General features: G+C 42.8%; 1 protein-coding gene across 6 annotated transcripts in view; it reads right to left on the reverse strand.

The window, feature by feature from the left end:
* Nucleotides 1–18,342, reverse strand: part of ARHGEF4 (Rho guanine nucleotide exchange factor 4) — a 206,718-nt gene that overhangs the window by 64,050 nt on the left and 124,326 nt on the right. The gene's annotated exons all lie outside the window — the stretch shown is intronic.

Consider the following 18,342-nt stretch of genomic DNA (forward strand, 5'->3'; position numbering starts at 1 on the left):
TAGTTAACTTTAAGGTTCTTATTTCAGTGAACATCTGATATTCACAGATTATAAAATTGTTAAGAAGGAAATTACTAACTTTAAATGATGGTGTTTAATCTCTCAGTTTTCAGAAGTAATCTAGATAAACTGCTAAAAATGAAAGAATTGAGTACATGTAAATGGGATGTTTTAGGTAAACTTTTTGTGTAATTTAAAATCTGGAAATTATTTTTGATGCTCATTAGATATGTGGGTTGCTTCCAATTAAAAAAGCTTTGTGATATAGGAAAATATGTTTCTGAAAATTGTGGAACTGTTCTTAACTATATAAAATGTTCATATCTGATAGTTCAGGATTTCTTACTTTTTAGGGTTTCACTAAAATTTAAGGTTACTAAGGATAAGAATTATAGTTAATAGTAATTCTGTATATAAATGTGCCAAAAGATGTATTAGAAAAACAGTAATTTTGTCTAATTCAGAAGTTATCTAAAAGTTCAAATTACAGCTTTAAAAAGATTATTTATGAAACAAGGCAGTAGGAATCAGTAAGTAAGGGAGAGAGATGTGAAAAAAGTTATATATATGAAGATGTATTTTTGGTAAGGAAGGTTATAAAGAAAAGCTAATTTTGTATGAGAAAGAATCTTGTATGGTAAATTCTTTTGGCCTATAGTAAAATGGTAAGAAAGAAAAGAAGAAAGGAGGAGGAGGAGGAAAAGGAAGAGGAGGGGGAGGAGAAGGGGGAGGAGGAGGAGGCGAAAAAAGAAGGAAGAAAAAATCTGGGACTGAACAGAAAGCCCAGGCATGTCATGGATAATCTGTGTAAGTCACATGTAATTTTTTTCTGTTTCTCTGTGTGTCTATCTTCATGCACATACAGACAAAATAGAAAGTTGAAAAAGTTTAGATAATAAAGCATTCTTTAAAACCTGATAGACAATTGGAGAAATTTGGCTAATTAACATTTTCATAGTTAAAGCTCTCAGTCCTGATTAAAATAAAATAAATATTATAAAAAAACGCAGGCCGGGCATGGTGGCTCATGCCGGTTATCCCAGCACTTTGGGAGGCTGAGGCACCTGAGGTCAGGAGTTCGAGATCAGCCTGGCCAACATGGTGAAACCCCATCTCTACTGAAAATATGAAAACTAGCAGGGCGTGGTGGTGGGTGCCTGTAATCCCAGCGACTAGGGAGGCTGAGGCAGGGGAATTGCTTGAACCCAGGAGACGGAGGTTGCAGTGAGCCAACACAATGCCACTGCACTCCAGCCTCAGTGACAGAGTAGGACTCCATCTCAAAAAAAAATGTATTGGCAGTTTGGCAATTCTTTTTTACTGTAGTTAAGCATGAAGCCAGATTTAGTGTACATGTTTGTATTGCTTCACACTATGTTTGTTGTTTTGCATGGATAGTGCTGGCACTAGAGTACTTACTGGTCATGTGCCTAGAATGAATTTCTTGATTGCACAGGATGTATGGTAATATTGGTGGACTTAAGGATACTGACTTGTGTGATCAGGAATAAAATATTCATTATGTGGGGTTTTCTTGACTCTGGGTAACACTGCAGCCTCCAGGGTAACTGAGTGGGGAAAAGAATGGGGTGTCTGTTTCCTGTTTGTTTTTACTTCTTTTTTTTTTTTTTTTTTGAGATGGAGTCTCGCTTTGTCACCCAGGCTGGAGTGCAGTGGTGCAATCTTGCTCACTGCAACCTCCACCTCCCAGGTTCCAGCTATTTTCCTGCCTCAGCCTCCTGAGTAGCTGGGACTACAGGCGCCTGCCACCACACCTGGCTAATTTTTGTATTTTTTGTAGAAACGGGGTTTCACCATATTGGCCAAGCTGGTCTCCATCCCCTGACCTTGGGATCTGCCTGCCTTGGCCTCTCAAAGTGCTGGGATTACAGGCCTGTTTTCACTTCTAGTTTTTATTTGTTTGCTGTTTGTTCTCCTTTGGGTTTTTCTTGTGTATGCGTGGATATAAAACTGATGTTTTTTAGTTTTTAGTAGAAGGCATTTATTTGGTTCTGTGAATAATTATTTTGTTTCCTATGCATTTCTAGCAAGTCATTATTTGTTCTATTTATCTAGAATTCCCAGGCTATCTTTGTTTGGTCTTCAGGAATGGATGGAGCACAACAGCCATTTGAAATTTGGTTGGATTTGCTTGCCTCTAATGATCTACAGAGCTATGAGAGTTTTAAGGTTCCCGGCCACAAAAAAATGAAATAATAAAAGACTTAAGTTCTGAACAGAAATAGCATATTACATATTTTGTAATTTGGAAAAAGTAGGTGAGAACAGAAATGTTTCAATGGTGTTTATATTCAAGGTAACTCAATTCAATCAACAATTTGAGTTGGTTTCAGATCTTTTCCTTTAGGTGGTGAAGAAAAACTGTGATATGGGTACATGGTTTTAATATTCAGGAAAGATTGGCCTTATCCTTAAGGAAATTACATTGAGTAGAATTTCTCTCAAACTAATTTAAAGTGACATTCACTTGGATTAATTAGTAATTTTAAAAAAGGTGAGACTTCCTGGTGATTTGTGATCTCAAGCTGTTTATCACTGATGGGCCTTCATGTATGTACCTGAAAACAAATTATGTGCACGTGCTGCACTGGTTTACAGATTTGAGTGGTGAAGGTTGCCTAACCAGTCGTCAGTACTGTATCTAGAAACCAATCTCGGAAATGTGTGTTGATGTGTTTTCAAAATAGCTGAAAAGAAATTGCTGTGTGCTTATTCTTACTTTCTCCTTGTTTTGTTGTATAGTATTTAAGTGAAAGATTACTTCTCATACTAAATTTCCAAAACTGATATTTGCATTTATCATTTTTTAATGATAAAGAAAAAATGTTAGTTAGTCTTATTTTGCTAAGTCTGGCATAGGACTTATAATTTTTTTTTTTTTTTTGAGACATGGTCATACTCTGTCACACAGGGTGGATGGCATGATCTTGGCTCACTGCAACCTCTGCCACTGGGCTCAAGTGATTCTCCTGCCTCAGCCTCCCAAGTAGCTGGGACCACAGGCACCCACCACCATGCTCAGCTAATTTTTGTATTTTTAGTATAGATGGGGTTTCACCATGTTGGCCAAGCTGGTCTCAAACTCCTGAGCTCAAGTGATCCACCTGCCTCGGCATCCCAAATTGCTGGGAATACAAGCATGAGCCACCATGCCCATCCAGACTTACAACGTTTTTTATGTTTTTGTTTACAGTTATGTTACTAGAATACTAGCAATTAGACATACGTGATGAGTAACCTAACTACTTTAATACAGTGGTTTGAAGTGTTGCTGGCAGTAACTCCTAAACACCAATTACATTGTTTTAATTTGTAACATGTTAGAGAGAATGATAGTTAAGTATTAGGTCTTATTGTTTGAGAAAGTTTCCTCTCTATCAAAGCGTAAACATTTTATATTATAATTTTCGCTACCTGAATGACTATTTTATAGAAACTTGTGACCCTATTTTGTGATATTGGGTGTCTGTCTGAAACCTTTGAAATCTGACAGATTTTCTAACAGCAAAATTTCAGGTTTTTTTTTTTTTTTTTTTTTAGATGGAGTCTTGCTTTGTCACCGAAGCTGGAATGCAGCGGCACAATCTTGGCTCACTGCAACCTCCACCTCCTGGGTTCAAGCCATTCTCCTGACTCAGCCTCCCGAGTAGCTGGGATTACAGGCTCCCGCTACCATGCCCATCTAATTTTTGTAGTTTTAGTAGAGATGGGGTTTCACCATGTTGACCAGGCTGCTCTTGAACTCCTGACCTCAGGTGATCTGCCCACCTCGGCCTCCCAAAGTGCTGGGATTACAGGCATGAGCCATCACGACTGGCCAATTTCAAGTTTTAAATTCAGTCTTTTTGTCCTCAAACTAAACTTTTTGGATATTAGGTTCCCTGAAGTTCAAGAGAGACATGGTTGGGATTATTAGGCTTGTTATATTAGAACTATGCAGGAAGCATTGTCAAATCTGAGGTGGTGTTTAGCTTCCTTCAAGTTATATTTATATAGATGTGTTGCTAACATGGGTTCTAGGATTATATGAGATTCCTAAAATTCTGATATGCCTTAATATATGTTGTCAGTAATAGTTATGATTGTCACGTTAAATTGTTGTATGCCACAGAAATAACCAAATTTTCCTGTCAACGGTGTCATTAACTATGGCTGTCTTAAGACTTTTGTCATCCACAATTGATGTTTTACTTTGATCCTTCTCAAAAAAAACTGGCTTAGAATTAGCTACAGTCCAAGGCTTACTTCTTTGGAGGAGTTCTTGAAAAGGACTCGTGAATGCAGGTTTCTGATAACTTTGGAGATTGTGCCATTGGATTAGAGGGAGAACTTCCACTGCACAAATTGAAAGGCTGATGTGTTCCTGAAGATTGCTAACCCAATATGAAGCAGAGCAGGAGGTGACTGCATGGACTGAACTACTGCAGGACAGAAATAATTTTTTTTATGGCTTTTGTTGTTTGAAATATTGCTGATTCTTTTTGTTTTGTTTTTCAGAGTCTGGAGAATCTTTTTTTTTTTTTTTGGAGCTATTTATAGCCTTGAAATATACTTTAAGTGTATTGAGTATACTTTTGTAAACAGAATTTGAGTCATATTTCTCTGCCTAATTTCTCCAGAATTTGTAAACTATTCGTGAATATTCTTCATTCATGGCAATGTGTAATTCTTTGCACGAAGACCATGTTTTCTTTTGTAATGTGACACAATTGAAGGGACTGGTTATTTTCTCAGGGCTTTGACTGAAATAGTCTTGTGAGATGTTCCAGCAAAGCCAACTTGGGAATCTATATGGACAGTGATTCTTGTTGCACTTTGTGTGAGTAATCAGGCCAAGAATATGGGACTGACGCTTATTATGCAGCTAGGTTGGTCCTGCTGTGATTTGTCTTTGGCAGAAGTGTGGACCAGGGAGGAATACTGTATGTCAGAAGAAAACTCTATATTAGATTAACCTTCGATTCCTGGGTGGCTACATGGTCAGCCATGGTATGGAGCTGCCCACGACACCCCTCCTCAGCATGAAGCAGCCAGAAAGATCAATGACTAGATTCCTCATGATTGTGGAACTGATAAATAGAAAGGGGGGACTGAAACCAGCCCGAGGGTCCCATAGACAGTTGCTTTTGGATAAACATAGAAATGGATCCTTCTGCTGTTAAAGCTTGAAACTTGTATTTGTTTGATATGAGTTCCTTCCTCAGAAAAGGGCTCTCAGGAAGTGACAAAGGAGTGAAACTCACCAGATCACCACATCAGATGCCTCCTTGCCCCTTCCTAGGCCCTATTTTCTCACACACTGTTACATTTCTTCCCTGCTACATAAAGCCCTAGTTTTAGTTGGTCAGGGAGATGGATTTGAGCCTGAGCTCCCACCTCCTTGGCTGCTGCGCCTGATTAAAGCCTTCTTCCTTGGCAATACTTGTTGTCTCAGTGATTGGCTTTCTGTGTGGTGGGCAGCAGAACCTAGACCAAACCCCTGGTGACACACACACAACTCACCATGCATGCACAACTCACACAACATACACACATACACATGAAACACCACACACGCACAAGATGCAAAAAAAAAAATGTTTGCACAATGCACACAGCGCACACACACACACCATACATACACGACACATGCAAAACACACACAAAACACACACAGCACACACCATACATATGCAACGCATATGCACCACACATACACAACATACATGTAACATGCCCAACACACAAAACCCAGAACATTGACACAATGTATACCACACATGCACAACATACATACACATCATAAAACCACTATACACACAAAGCACACACAACATAAACACTACACACACACACAACATACACCATATAGAAAACACAAACACACCCCATACACAAAAAACACATCACACACACAACATACGCAACACAATATAGGCACCATACTCTACACACACCACATACTTAACACACCAACTACAAACACAAACACACACTATGCATACTAACACTGACACACCACACTAGCACATACCACACACTACACATGCACAGCATACACCACACACATCACATGCACACTGCACAAAAACCACCCATATCACACCACAAACACAACACACAATACACAGAAGCACAACACACTACACACTAACATACACAGACATCACACAAACACATCACATACACCACACACACTAACACACCACACACTAACACCACACAGTAACACACATACAAAACACACCACACACCAACACACACACCACACTTAACACACACTGCAAACACACGCCAGACACAGTAATATACACTACAAACACACCATGCACACTAACACACCACACATACATCACACACACCACACATACTAACACACCATACACACCACACACTAATGCATACCACACACACACCATGCTTACATACACCAGACACACACCACAAACACGCCAAATATACACAATGCACACACACATCACTGCCTCCCTCTGGGCTCTCTGCAGGCGAGGCTGTGCTTGGCTTTCTGATGGGCCCTCTTCTGCGGGCGCCAGCACCTGCCATCTGCCAGCTCTTGCCCCCAGTCTGAGACCCCACCTTTTCCTTCTCCACCACATCCTACACGTCAAGTTTTTGGTTGAGATTTTAGGCCTCGTATTTATTTCTGAAATTTCGTGGAGTGAGGCTTTTCACACCTGCCTTCCTATTTCCCTGTCTCCTCCCTGTGAATCACTGGCTGGCACAGTTATTGGCTGACTTTAGTGACCGAAATTCAGAAGGCTGCTTGAAAGGCCTCCCGACTGCCTAACTATTCTCTTCCCATGATGAGAGCTCAGGAAAGGTGTGCAGCGTCTGCGTGCAGGTGCAAGCAGGAAACTAAAGCACTTTCCAAGTATGATCCTCAGGAAACTAGTTGTACAGATGTGTACACACACACAGACACACACACACACACACGATTCTGGGGCCGAATGAGTTTTGAGAGCTCTAGATGCAAACAGGAACGTCCTAGGCTCTGCGATGTTTAACCACATTCTCCAACATATCTGACTCATGGATCCCTTTTCCCTCTTATCCCTCAAGACCAATGCCCTGGGCCACACACCCTGGGATGTTCCAGGACATGGCTGAGCTTCTTCTTCACATTCATCACCTTGTACAACCTCTCCATGTGTCCATTCCCTCACTTGTTTCACAGAGACTGGAGGCAGTCCGAGCAGAGTAAACACGGGATTCGGATAGACCTGAGGTCGACCCTGGGCTACTCCAGCAGCCAGCCTGTGACGGACCCCCATGGGACAGTTATTTAGCCTCCGGGAGCCCCCATCTTTCTTACCTAAGAAACAACTGCAGTGAGAATGGAGTGGAACCCTCCTGAGCGCCCGTCCTTTCTCCTTGCCCACCTCCCTCAGCAGTCCTCTGCCTCTGACCGCACAGAGCACTGTGATGGGACAGTGACGCCTCAGTGCCAGGCCTGGATGCCAAGCAATGACTCTCAGAGCAGTTCATGTTTTAAAATGTGCCAGGGATTTGTTTTAGTCACGTGTGGTAAGATACACAGACATGGAAATGGCTGTCAAGGAAGCCATTACAGTTCTTCCAGTTTTACTTACAGTTCTGTAGAAGTGGGGTGCAGGGCATGCCACGTGCAGCCTTCTGGGCGGCACAGGTGGGACTGGAGGCAGGGAGCAGGGCAATGGGGACAAGAGTCACTTCCATGGGAAAGGCAAGGCAAAGTGGGGCAGGCAGGCATAAGATGGGCTGGGTCTGAATAATTTCCAGAGGCTCTGGAGTGAGGGCTGTCCCGAGTTTTTTGGTACCTGGGCCTGGGATGACTAAGGTAGGGGCCCAGTGGCTCAGCAGGTTAGAGCCCAGCAGAGGAGGTTTTGAGAGTAAGGGCTGTGGCCTGGTGGTTTGCATCTGAAGAGCATGCTCTCAGGTGGGTGTTTGCTGTCTCTAGGAATTAGCTAGCCCTCCGAGGGGCAGTCTCCAGGGTCTGGAAGGCCCCAAGATGTCAAAGCATCAGGAAATACAGAAAATTTAAAAATGATTCACACAATTAGCTCCTTAGACACTTGGAAGGGGGGGATGCGATCCTCACTGCTAAGTCCAAGTTGTCCACGTGTCCAGAACTTAATTCAGCATTTCCCTCATCCAAATCTATTTGTCCTGGACTGCGGCCCTCAGACAGCACGTCCATCCGTCCATGTACCCAAGGCAACCCCTGGGGGTCACAGACGCTGCTCTTAAAAAAGAGCCTTACACCTGAGACTGACTAACTTATTTTTTTTTAAAGGAAAAGGAAAAAGAACTTTAGTATCAAATATTATACTGATGCAAAAAATTGAGTCTCTGTTAAACAATTCTTGGATTATAGGTCAAGAGGCTGTAGAAGGTTATCTGTAGCTTTCTGTGGAATCTACTCAGATGGCAGAGATTCTGTGTATTATCAGAATCAATTCTTGTGTTTTATGTTAAGTTTGTCATGCCCTTGAGTATTTCAGAAAACAAAAATTTCTTACTCAAAAAAGTTGCCGGGTGCAGTAGCTCACACTTGTAATCCCAGCATTTTGGGAGGCCAAGGCGGGTGGATTGCTTGAGCTCAGGAGCTTGGGACCAGCCTGAGCAACATAGCGAAACCCTGTCTCTACAAAAAATACAAAAAAAAAAAAAAAATAGCTGGGTGTGGTGGCGTGTGCCTACTGTAGTCCTAGCTACTCAGGAGGCTGAGGTGGGAGGATCGCTTGAGCCTAGAAAGTGTGGAGGTTGCAGTGAGCCAAGATCATGCTATTGCACTCCAGCCTGGCAGACAGAGCCAGACACTGTCTCAAAAAATAAACAAACAAACAAAAAACAACAAACAAACAAAAAGAGCTAGGATTCTTTACAGTTATGTTCATTTAAATATATTTTATTTTTAATAAAATAAAACCTGTAGGGCAAGGTTGATAAGGAAAAAAAATTATTGTCACTTTGGTCAAATAGTTAGCCAAGTATTATTCTTGATAGCCCATGTTTCTATCTTTTTTTTTTTTTTCCAGACAAGATCTCACTCTCTTGCCCCATCTGGAGTGCAGTGGTGTGATCTTGGCTCACTGTAGCCTCAACCTCCCAGGGTCAAGCAATCCTCCCACCTCAGCCTCCCAAGTGGCTGGGATGACAGGTGTGTGCTATCATGCCTGGCTATTTTTTTTTTTTTTTTTTTTTTTAGTAGAGACAAGGTTTTGCCATGTTGCCCAGGCTGGTCTTGAACTCCTGAACTGAAGGGATCTGTCCTACTCAGCCTCCCAAAGTGCTGGGATTACAGGCATGAGCCACTGCACCCAGCAAGATTCTATCTTAATCAGTGTTTAAATCAGATGACTTCTGATAACAGACAACAGACAACTTTGATATTTTGCCTTTCCAAAATCAAACACTAAATGATAACTTTTGTACCTAAAATTATCTTTGAGATTTCCCAGTAGGCACCTGGAAAGTATAAATCATCTATTCTCTCACCTTGCAGACAAAACAAGTGCTAGGAATATTTAAGTTTTGATATGTAATGTTGGATATGTTACTGCTGATTAGCTGAATGGGAAGAGCTGTCAAATTGGAAGAGATGCTGAGCCTTCTCTAGGTTAGATATGCATGGGTAAAATGGTAAATATTTTGGAAATGTTATGCTGTATGGGAAGCTCCTGGAGCTTCACTGTCCATGATGGGTATCCACTTATCAGAGCCCTGGTGCTCCTCTGCCTGGTATCAAAGAGTAACTTGCAAGAAGTGCTAGTATGGGGCCAGCAGTCATAATTTCATTTATTTTATTTATTTATTTACTGTTTGGAGACACAGTCTTGCTCTGCCACCCAGGCTGGAGTACAGTGGGATGATCTTGGCTCACTGTAGCCTCCACCTCCCAGGTTCAAGTAATCCTCCTGCTTCAGCTTCCCAAGTAGCTGGGATTACAGGCCTGCACCACCATGCCCAGCTAATTTTTGTATTTTCAGTAGAGACAGCCTTTCACTGTGTTGGCCAGGCTGGTCTTGAATTCCTGGCCTTACGTGATCTGCCTGCCTCAGCCTCCCAAAGTGATGGGATTACAGGCATGAGCCACCTCATTCGGCCTCATTTATTTTTTAAATGTTAACTTGATTGCAACTTTACTTCTTTTATTTGAATCCTTCCTGTAGGCCAGCAGTTTTAATTGGGGGTTCACATCACTTACCTGTGGAGGTTTATTAATATATAGATGTTTAGAGCTTGCTCTAGACTTACTCAATCTCTTTATAGATATTCTTGGTATAATCTTTGTATATTCCAACTGTATGCTTAGTATTTTCATGATATAATTTTGTCAGGATTATAATATGTTGTATCTGAAGATATTAAAGATTATGTTCATCCATTTCTATAGTTAGGTGTAATGTTAACTATCTTCTTTGAAAGTAAGGTTAATCATTATATAATTTTGTTGTCTCATATTTGTTTATTGATTTTATCTTGTTTTGTATATTGTGGAAACAATCACATTCCTTGTCAGTTGCACTATCCTTAGTATGAGCTCTCAGCAGATCTTTCACTTTTGAAAATTATCAGTAACACATTAACCACAACCACTTTAAGTCTTTCACTGATAGTTTACAGATAGGTTTTTGTTTTGTTCTGAAGTTTCAGCTACTAGCCTGAGTGCTTCTTCAACAAAGAAGTCTGTCTCTTCTTTGGAAAGGACCCTGCCAAGAACTCTTGGGTGCAGGCTTCTGATGATGTTATGTCAACAACTTTGAGACCACAACAGAGGACTGAGTCAGGATTTCCAGAACTCTAGTTCTGAATGCAGGTTCAAGAAACAGCAAACCCAAGAGAGAGTGGAGCAAGGATTAATCACATAAACCCAAATGGACTCAAGAAGGTGACTGTGGCTCTTATTATTAGGAGCGTTGCTGATATTTTAATGTTCTATTTTCTGGAATATAAGGATCTCCTTTTGCTTTTCTTTCAAGGTATCTTTAACTCATTAGTAGGCCTTTAGTAGACTATGCTCTTATAAACTGAAATGAAACATTTGTAAGTGATATATATTTTTCTCCTGCCCAAGCCCTCAGAATTTGGAAATTCTTACTGAGTATTCTTATTTTCGCGGCAATATAATTATTTCATAGGTTCAGTAAGAATCTGTCTTCCTTGTTAACAGGACATTTATTAGAAACATTAGTTATACAACCCGAGGCCTTGCCTGGAATGACTTATTTGAGAATGATGTTCATTTAATTAAACATAACCAGACACTTTTAAAAAGTTAAGGTTGACTTTATGGAGCCAATGCTTATAAAGGCCTGTTGGAAAAACTGGCCTAGTACCTGGCTTATGGGGCCCCCAGCACTATAGATTTTACTTAGGAAAGTCACTTTCTGGCAGACCCAGGAACTTGAAAATATATTGGAAACGTCGAGAAGAGAGGAATTCACCAAAATGTATAGGCACTGCAGTGAGGTCTGGTGGGGAGCTCTTGGCGTGGCCTCCTCACCTCAGATGTATGATGTTTCTAAACTGACTCCATACTGTTAAGATTTCAATCCTCCCAAAACTGATCTACAGATTCAACACAATCCATATCAAAACTCAAGAGGATATTCTGTAGATACCGACAAGTTGATTCTTTTCTTTCTTTTTTTTTTTTGAGACAGTCTCCCACTGTTGCCCAGGCTGGAGTGCAATGGCACAATCTTGGTTCACTGCAACCTCCACCTCACAAGTTCAACCAATTCTCCTGCCTCAGCCTCCTGAGTAGCTGGGATTACAGGCGCCCGCCACCACGCCTGGCTAATTTTTGTATTTTTAGTAGAGACAGGGTTTCACCATGTTGGTCAGGCTGGTCTCAAACTCCTGACCTCGTGATCTGCCCGCCTGAGCCTCCCAAAGTGCTGGGATTACAGGCGTGAGCCACCGCACCTAACTGATATTGACAAGTTGGTTCTAAAATGTATATGAAAAGGCAAAAAAGAAGAATAATTAATGTTGAAAAAATTGGAGGACTCAAACTGACTTAAAACTACAGCATGGAACAGAACAGAGCTAGAAATAGACCCACACAAATACAGACTGTTGTTTTTTGACAAAGGTACAAAGGAAATTAATGGAGAAAAAAAGTCTTTTTAACAAATGGTGCTATAAAAATTGGACATGCATATGCAAAAAAATGAACCTTCACTCTTATCTTGAACCTTAAAAAATTAACTCAAAATAGATCATAGATCTAAGTACAAAATATAAAACTGTAAAACCTTCTAGAAGGAAACAAACATAAAAGAAACTCTCTGTGACCTCAGGTTACATAAAGATTTCTGAGATGTACACCAAAAGTATGTTTTATAAGACAGAGAGATGAAAAATTGGATTCCGTCAAAATTACAAACTTTTGTTCAGCAAAAGACACTATTAGCAAGTAAAACACAAGCCACAGACTAGAACAAATATTTGCAAATCACATATCTAACAAAGTACTTGCATTCAGAATATATAAAGAACTCTCCAAATACAACAATAAGAAAACAAACAATCCAATAAAAATTATGTGGGTCTGGATGCTTCAACAAAGAAGATATGCATATGCCAAACACCCACATGAAAAGATGCTCAGCATTAGGAGTTGCTAGGAAAATGCAAATGAAAACCAAATGAGATACTACATACCTAATAGATGGCTTTTCTTTTTTTTTTTTTTTTTGATGGAGTTTCACTCTGGTTGCCCAGGCAGAAGTGCAATGATGTGATCTTGGCTCACTGCAACCTCCGCCTCCTGGGTTCAAGCGATTCTCCTGTCTCAGCCTGCCGAGTGGCTGGGATTACAGGTGTGCACCACCATGCCTGGCTAATTTTTGTATTTTTAGTAGAGATGGGATTTTACCATGTTGGTCAGGCTGGTCTCGAACGCCTGACTTCAGGTGATCCACCTGCCTCAGCCTCCCAAAATGCTGGGATTACAGGCATGAGCCACCATGCCCAATCTAGAATGGCTTTTAAAAAACCTGGCAATACTAAGTGTTGGTGAGAATACATATCAAGAGGAACTGTAAAATGGTAAAGCTACTTTGAAAGAGTTGACAGTTTCTTATACAGTGAAACACGCACTTACCATATAACCCAGCAATGCACTCCTAGGTATTTACCCAAGAGAAATGAAAACTTACGTACATACAAAGACTCACATACTAATGTTCACAGCAGCTTTATTTGTAACACCCTAAAAGTAGGAACAATCTGAGTATCCTTCAGCTAGTGAATGGTTGACAAACTGTGATACATCCATTTGCTGAAATACTATTTAGCAACTAAGAGGAAAAAACCTAAGGATAAATGCAACAACATGAGGATGAATCTCAAACGCAACACATGAGGTTAAAGAAGCCAGTCAAAAGGCAACATGATATGACTCCATTTCTACGGCATCATGGAAGAGACAAATCCCTAGGGATGGAGTCTAGATCAGCGAGGCACTGGAGTTGGGGAATGAATGGACCACAAAGGGCCGCACTCATGTTCTGGGGCAATAAAACTCTTCTATATTTTTCTTATGGTGGGTAGTTACCTGCATGTGTCTGTCAAACTCTAAGAATTGTACACCAAAAAGTGTGCCTTTTACTGTATATAACTTTAAAAATAAATACAGATGGCCTCCGACATAACGATAGTTTGACATATGATTTTTTTTTTTTTTGAGACGGAGTCTCACTCTGTCACCCAGGCTGGAGTGCAGTGGCGCGATCTCGGCTCACTGCAAGCTCCACCTCCCGGATTCATGCCATTCTCCTGCCTCAGCCTCCCGAGTAGCTGGGACTACAGGCACCCACCACCATGCCTGGCTAATTTTTTTTGTATTTTTAGTAGAGACGGGGTTTCACCATGTTAGCCCGGATGGTCTCGCTCTCCTGATCTCGTGATCTGCCTGCCTCGGCCTCCCAAAGTGCTGGGGTTACAGGTATGACCCAACGCACCCAGCTGACATATGATTTTTTGACTTTACGACGGTGCAAAAGTGGTACATATCAGTAAAAACTGTACTTCAAGTACCCACACAACCATTCTGTTTTTCCACTTTTAGTACAGTATTACATGTGATATTCAACACTTTATTATAAAATCAGCTTTATGTCAGATGATTTTCCCAGCTGCAGGCTAATGTAAGTGTTCTGAGCACATTTAAGGTAGGCTGGGCTAAGCTATGATGTTCAGTAGGTTAGGCGTACTAAATGCATTTTCTACTTATGATCATCTCTAAGAGGGGAGAGCAGGCAAGCAAGCAAAGTAGCCACAAAAACTTTCTGCTTAAAACCTCTCCACAGCTCCAAGTATAATGGATAGTTCATATTTCTTTATTTTTAATTTAATTTTATTTTTTGAGACTGAGACTTGCTCTGTTGCCCAGGCTGGAGTGCAGTGGCGCAGTCTCGGCTCACTGCAACCTCTGCCTCCTGGGTTCAAACAATTCTCCTGCCTCAGTCTCCCAAGTAGCTGGGACTACAGGCGCGTGCCACCACACCCGGCTAATTTTTGTATTTTTAGTAGAGACGGGGTTTCGCTATTTTGGCCGGGCTGGTCTCAAACTTCTGGCCTTGTGATCTGCCCGCCTTGGCCTCCCAAAGTGCTTGGATTACAGGCATGAGTCACTGTGCCTGGCCAATAGTTCATATTTCTTAGCAGGGAGCTGCAGCCGGCCTGTCTCTAGCCTCATTTCTTGCAGTGCTCTTCATTTCATACTATTTGCAATTGCTGCAGACTGAAAGCATCCAATGCAGTACCCAGAACAGGGGCTCAGGGCACACAGGTTCCCTTCCTTCCTACATCCTTCTGCATTTGTTTATGTTAGTCCTCTCTCCCAAAAGCTCTTACCAAACTGTTCCTTACCAAGGCTAACTTGCAGGTCTTAGGCCTCAGGGAGAGCCTCCTTCTGAATGGTTTCTCTGAACCATTTCCTTCCTGGCCTGCCCCACATTATAGGTTGGGTCCTACTTTAAGCTTCCTCATCTATGCAGTTAAGGCTTGGGGATGTTTAAACACTACAAATTCCAAAGGGAGAACTGGCCCTTGACCGGCTCCTACGAGATCACCTTTAAGCCCTAGGAATATCCTGACTGATGAGAGTCACTTTGTGTATCTAGGGCCTTGGGCCATGCCAGATAATTTCCCCCAACAATGTGATTTATGGTTGGGGGGTGGGGGCTTGAACTACACTGTATTAGTCTGACCTTTGGAGGGGCTAGAGACTGAGCAACTAAGGTCAGTCTTGTGGGTGCTGCCTGCCTAAATAACTGACCTCCAATAAGAACCCTGAACACCAAGGCTTGGGGAACTTATCTGGTTGGCAATATTTCACAGGTGTCACATATTGAGGCAGAGTGACTGAAGCATCGTCCATGTGATTCCACAGGAGGGGACACCTGGAAGCTGGTGCCTGGTATCTCCTGGCCTCTGCTCTAAGTGCTCTTTGCCTTTGTTGACTTCAGTCTGTACCCTAACACTGGAATAACTCAGAACCTCTGGTATAACCATGTTTTTGAGCTTCTGTCAGCGTGCTTAGCACACATAATGGGGCATCACTGTCTGTCTCCCTGTGCTGTGATTTCTTTAAGGGTAAGAAATGTGTATGATGCATCTACCACCTCTAGAGCCTAGCACTGTGCCTGGAACACAACAGGTGTTAAATAAATGTGTGGCTGCAGGAGAGGCCTCGCCTGCGGATGCATGCTGCAGAAGCCTGCGGGGGAATGTGGAAGCAGCACGGCTTCTCCACCAAGAAGAGATCCCATGACACTGACCATGGAAAAGGAGGTAAACATGAAAACTGTCAGCCCCAGAAGCCCGAAGAGAGAATTCGGCTTGTCAGATGACACATCCAGAACAGAAATTGTGAAAGCTTCAGCTGAGTACCAGCAGTGTGGCAGCACAGCTGATGGGCTGGAGGCTCCAGGGGCCCGAGGGGAGATGAGAACAGCGGGGCACAAAGAAGGGCCATGGAAATTCCACCCTGTCAGCTATATTTCGTGTTCGGATTCTGCCTCAAAGGGAAGTCCTCTCCACAGCCAGATGAACGACATTTCAGTGGAAATGCCAACACAGAGCATTTAAAATTCAAGGAGTCTTTTGAAAGCAAGGCGAGTCTAGAGGCCCTGCCTGGATTCCCTGTCTACTGCTGTGCACCCTGTGAGGAAGCTGCTATCCAGTCACAAGCACTCACTTTTCAGATTCTTGCTGGGAACTCCAAAAATGTTTAGCGACAGGCCCCACCACAAAAATCACACCACAATCAAGCTGTGCTGACGATCCCTTACTGGGAACTCTTAATCTTCCTTAAGAGAGAAATGCAGTTCAGTTAAACACATGTGTCCTTTGTCTCAGCCGTTAGACTAGTCAAACAGAAACACAATGTGCAATCAATGGCGACTCAGTGGGGCGCACCCCCCAGATCAATACCCCTGACTAGAGTCATGGCATTTTAGAGGTGATTAGCAAAGAGGTCAGACCTTTGCTTTTAATTTCTTTGCTTTGCAAATAGGAAAGCTGGCATCCAGGAAAAAGCCATGATTGTTGAATGAAAACAGTAACATCAGCGAGTGTGTGAGCAGTCAGGACTATTCCAACGCACCAGCCGGACCGGCATGCTGCCCGTCCTCGCTGGCACAGACTGGCTGAAAACCCAGCAAAGAGCCTCATCACGTTACATCCAGCCGGGCCTGAAGCTCTGCTCAGACGCAGCCTCACCAGGTAACCTTGGATAAGTTACCACACCTCTGAGCCTGTTTCAAATCCAGATTAGCAGGGAATATTGTGCCTGGCATGTAGAGAGTGCTCAAAAGGTAACCTCCCTTCTCTCCTCCCTTCAAGTTCTCCTCCCTTACCAGCCTTTTCCAACCATATTCAAAGAGGATTATTTGAGTGCCTGTTTCCGCAATTCCTCCCAGGGACAGGAAATAGCTAGTTCCATTGTAGAAGAAGAGAGGCGAGTCTTAGGCACAGTTAATTCTGACCAGTTGAGAAGGACAGACGACTTCACAGATTCAACTGGCTCTAAGGCATACACGGGAGTGTCTTTTTACACATCGAGCATTGGTCACTGCTGATGCAGGTCCTACCAAACAAGGCAGGAAGTGGGGGCAGAGAGGATGAAGAGGTGACTTTAAATGTCTTCCTCAGTGCCTCTGTGGCTGGTTACTGACCAGCACTCCCCGGGTAGTGTGCTGCCTATGGACCTAGAGATACCCAGAGCCTACCCTCAGTGGTGCAGTGTCTGTGAGGGGGCACAACATTCGTTTCTGGGTCTCACATCAACTCTGACTACATCATGTTGTTTTAAACCCTGCCCTGCCATTGCCGGGCAGCCCTGGGCCCCTCAAAGAGCAACTTCCTAGGCCTCAGCTTTTACCCTGTCCTCCTTCCCCACCCCCTGCCCCCAACTCTCTCTCTCTCCAGATCTTCATGCAAGCATCGCTGTTATCTCTGAAAATTATCCAGGCTGCCTCTGTGTCCCTGGGCTGCCTAATAAACCAGGGAGTCCCTGGATCTCTGGGCTGCCTAATAAACTAGGGTCTCTGCCATTTCCATCTGTCTCACTGGCGCACTTACTCTGGGACAGAAGGAAGAAAGAAAGGAGGAGGTGTCCCCAGGAGGACTGAGGCCTCTGGAAAAGAAGGAAAGTCTGAATAAGGAAAGGGGCAGGAGGCCTCTGGAAAAGAAGGAAAGTCTGAATAAGGAAAGGGGCAGGAGTCCTCTGCCAGTTTGCTTCAGGCCCCACTTAGGGTATGATCTAGCTTGGGGTTCCCAAAATGGGTTCTATTTAAGCTCCAGAGAGGACGGAAAGGACAGTTTCAAGGGAACAGGGATGTGATGGAATCAGAGCTGCAGAACAATGGAAAACTCTCCGTTGAAGGAAACATCAACAGCTGGATTATTCAACTTTTCTGAATTTCATGCGTGTGTTTTGGGAAAGGGCAGATGCGTCATGGAGTGCTCAATGCAGAGGTCTGCATGTCCTTCACTTCTCTCTCCCAAACTCGCTGACTGCAAAGTCCAAACTCTGAATCTGTCATTCCAGGTGCTCTCAACCCAGCCAGAGCCGACCTTGCTCTATATCTGCCCAACAAGGCCTGTGCTCCACATTCTGCCATCCCTATGGCCCTCTGCTCCTCTGGCTTTGATGCTCTGAGTCTCATTCCACACCTACGTGAGGCCCTGCAGCTTTCACAGGCTGCACCTCCAGCCCCATGCAGAAGCATAGTGGGTGTATAACTCTCTCATTTCCAGGCAGCAACTGTTGCCCTTGACAAACCCCACTGCAGAAGCTACAATATTTGAGAATGTTTGCAA

This window comes from Pan troglodytes, chromosome 13 (assembly GCF_028858775.2).
Source record: "Pan troglodytes isolate AG18354 chromosome 13, NHGRI_mPanTro3-v2.0_pri, whole genome shotgun sequence".
Taxonomy (NCBI): domain Eukaryota; kingdom Metazoa; phylum Chordata; class Mammalia; order Primates; family Hominidae; genus Pan; species Pan troglodytes.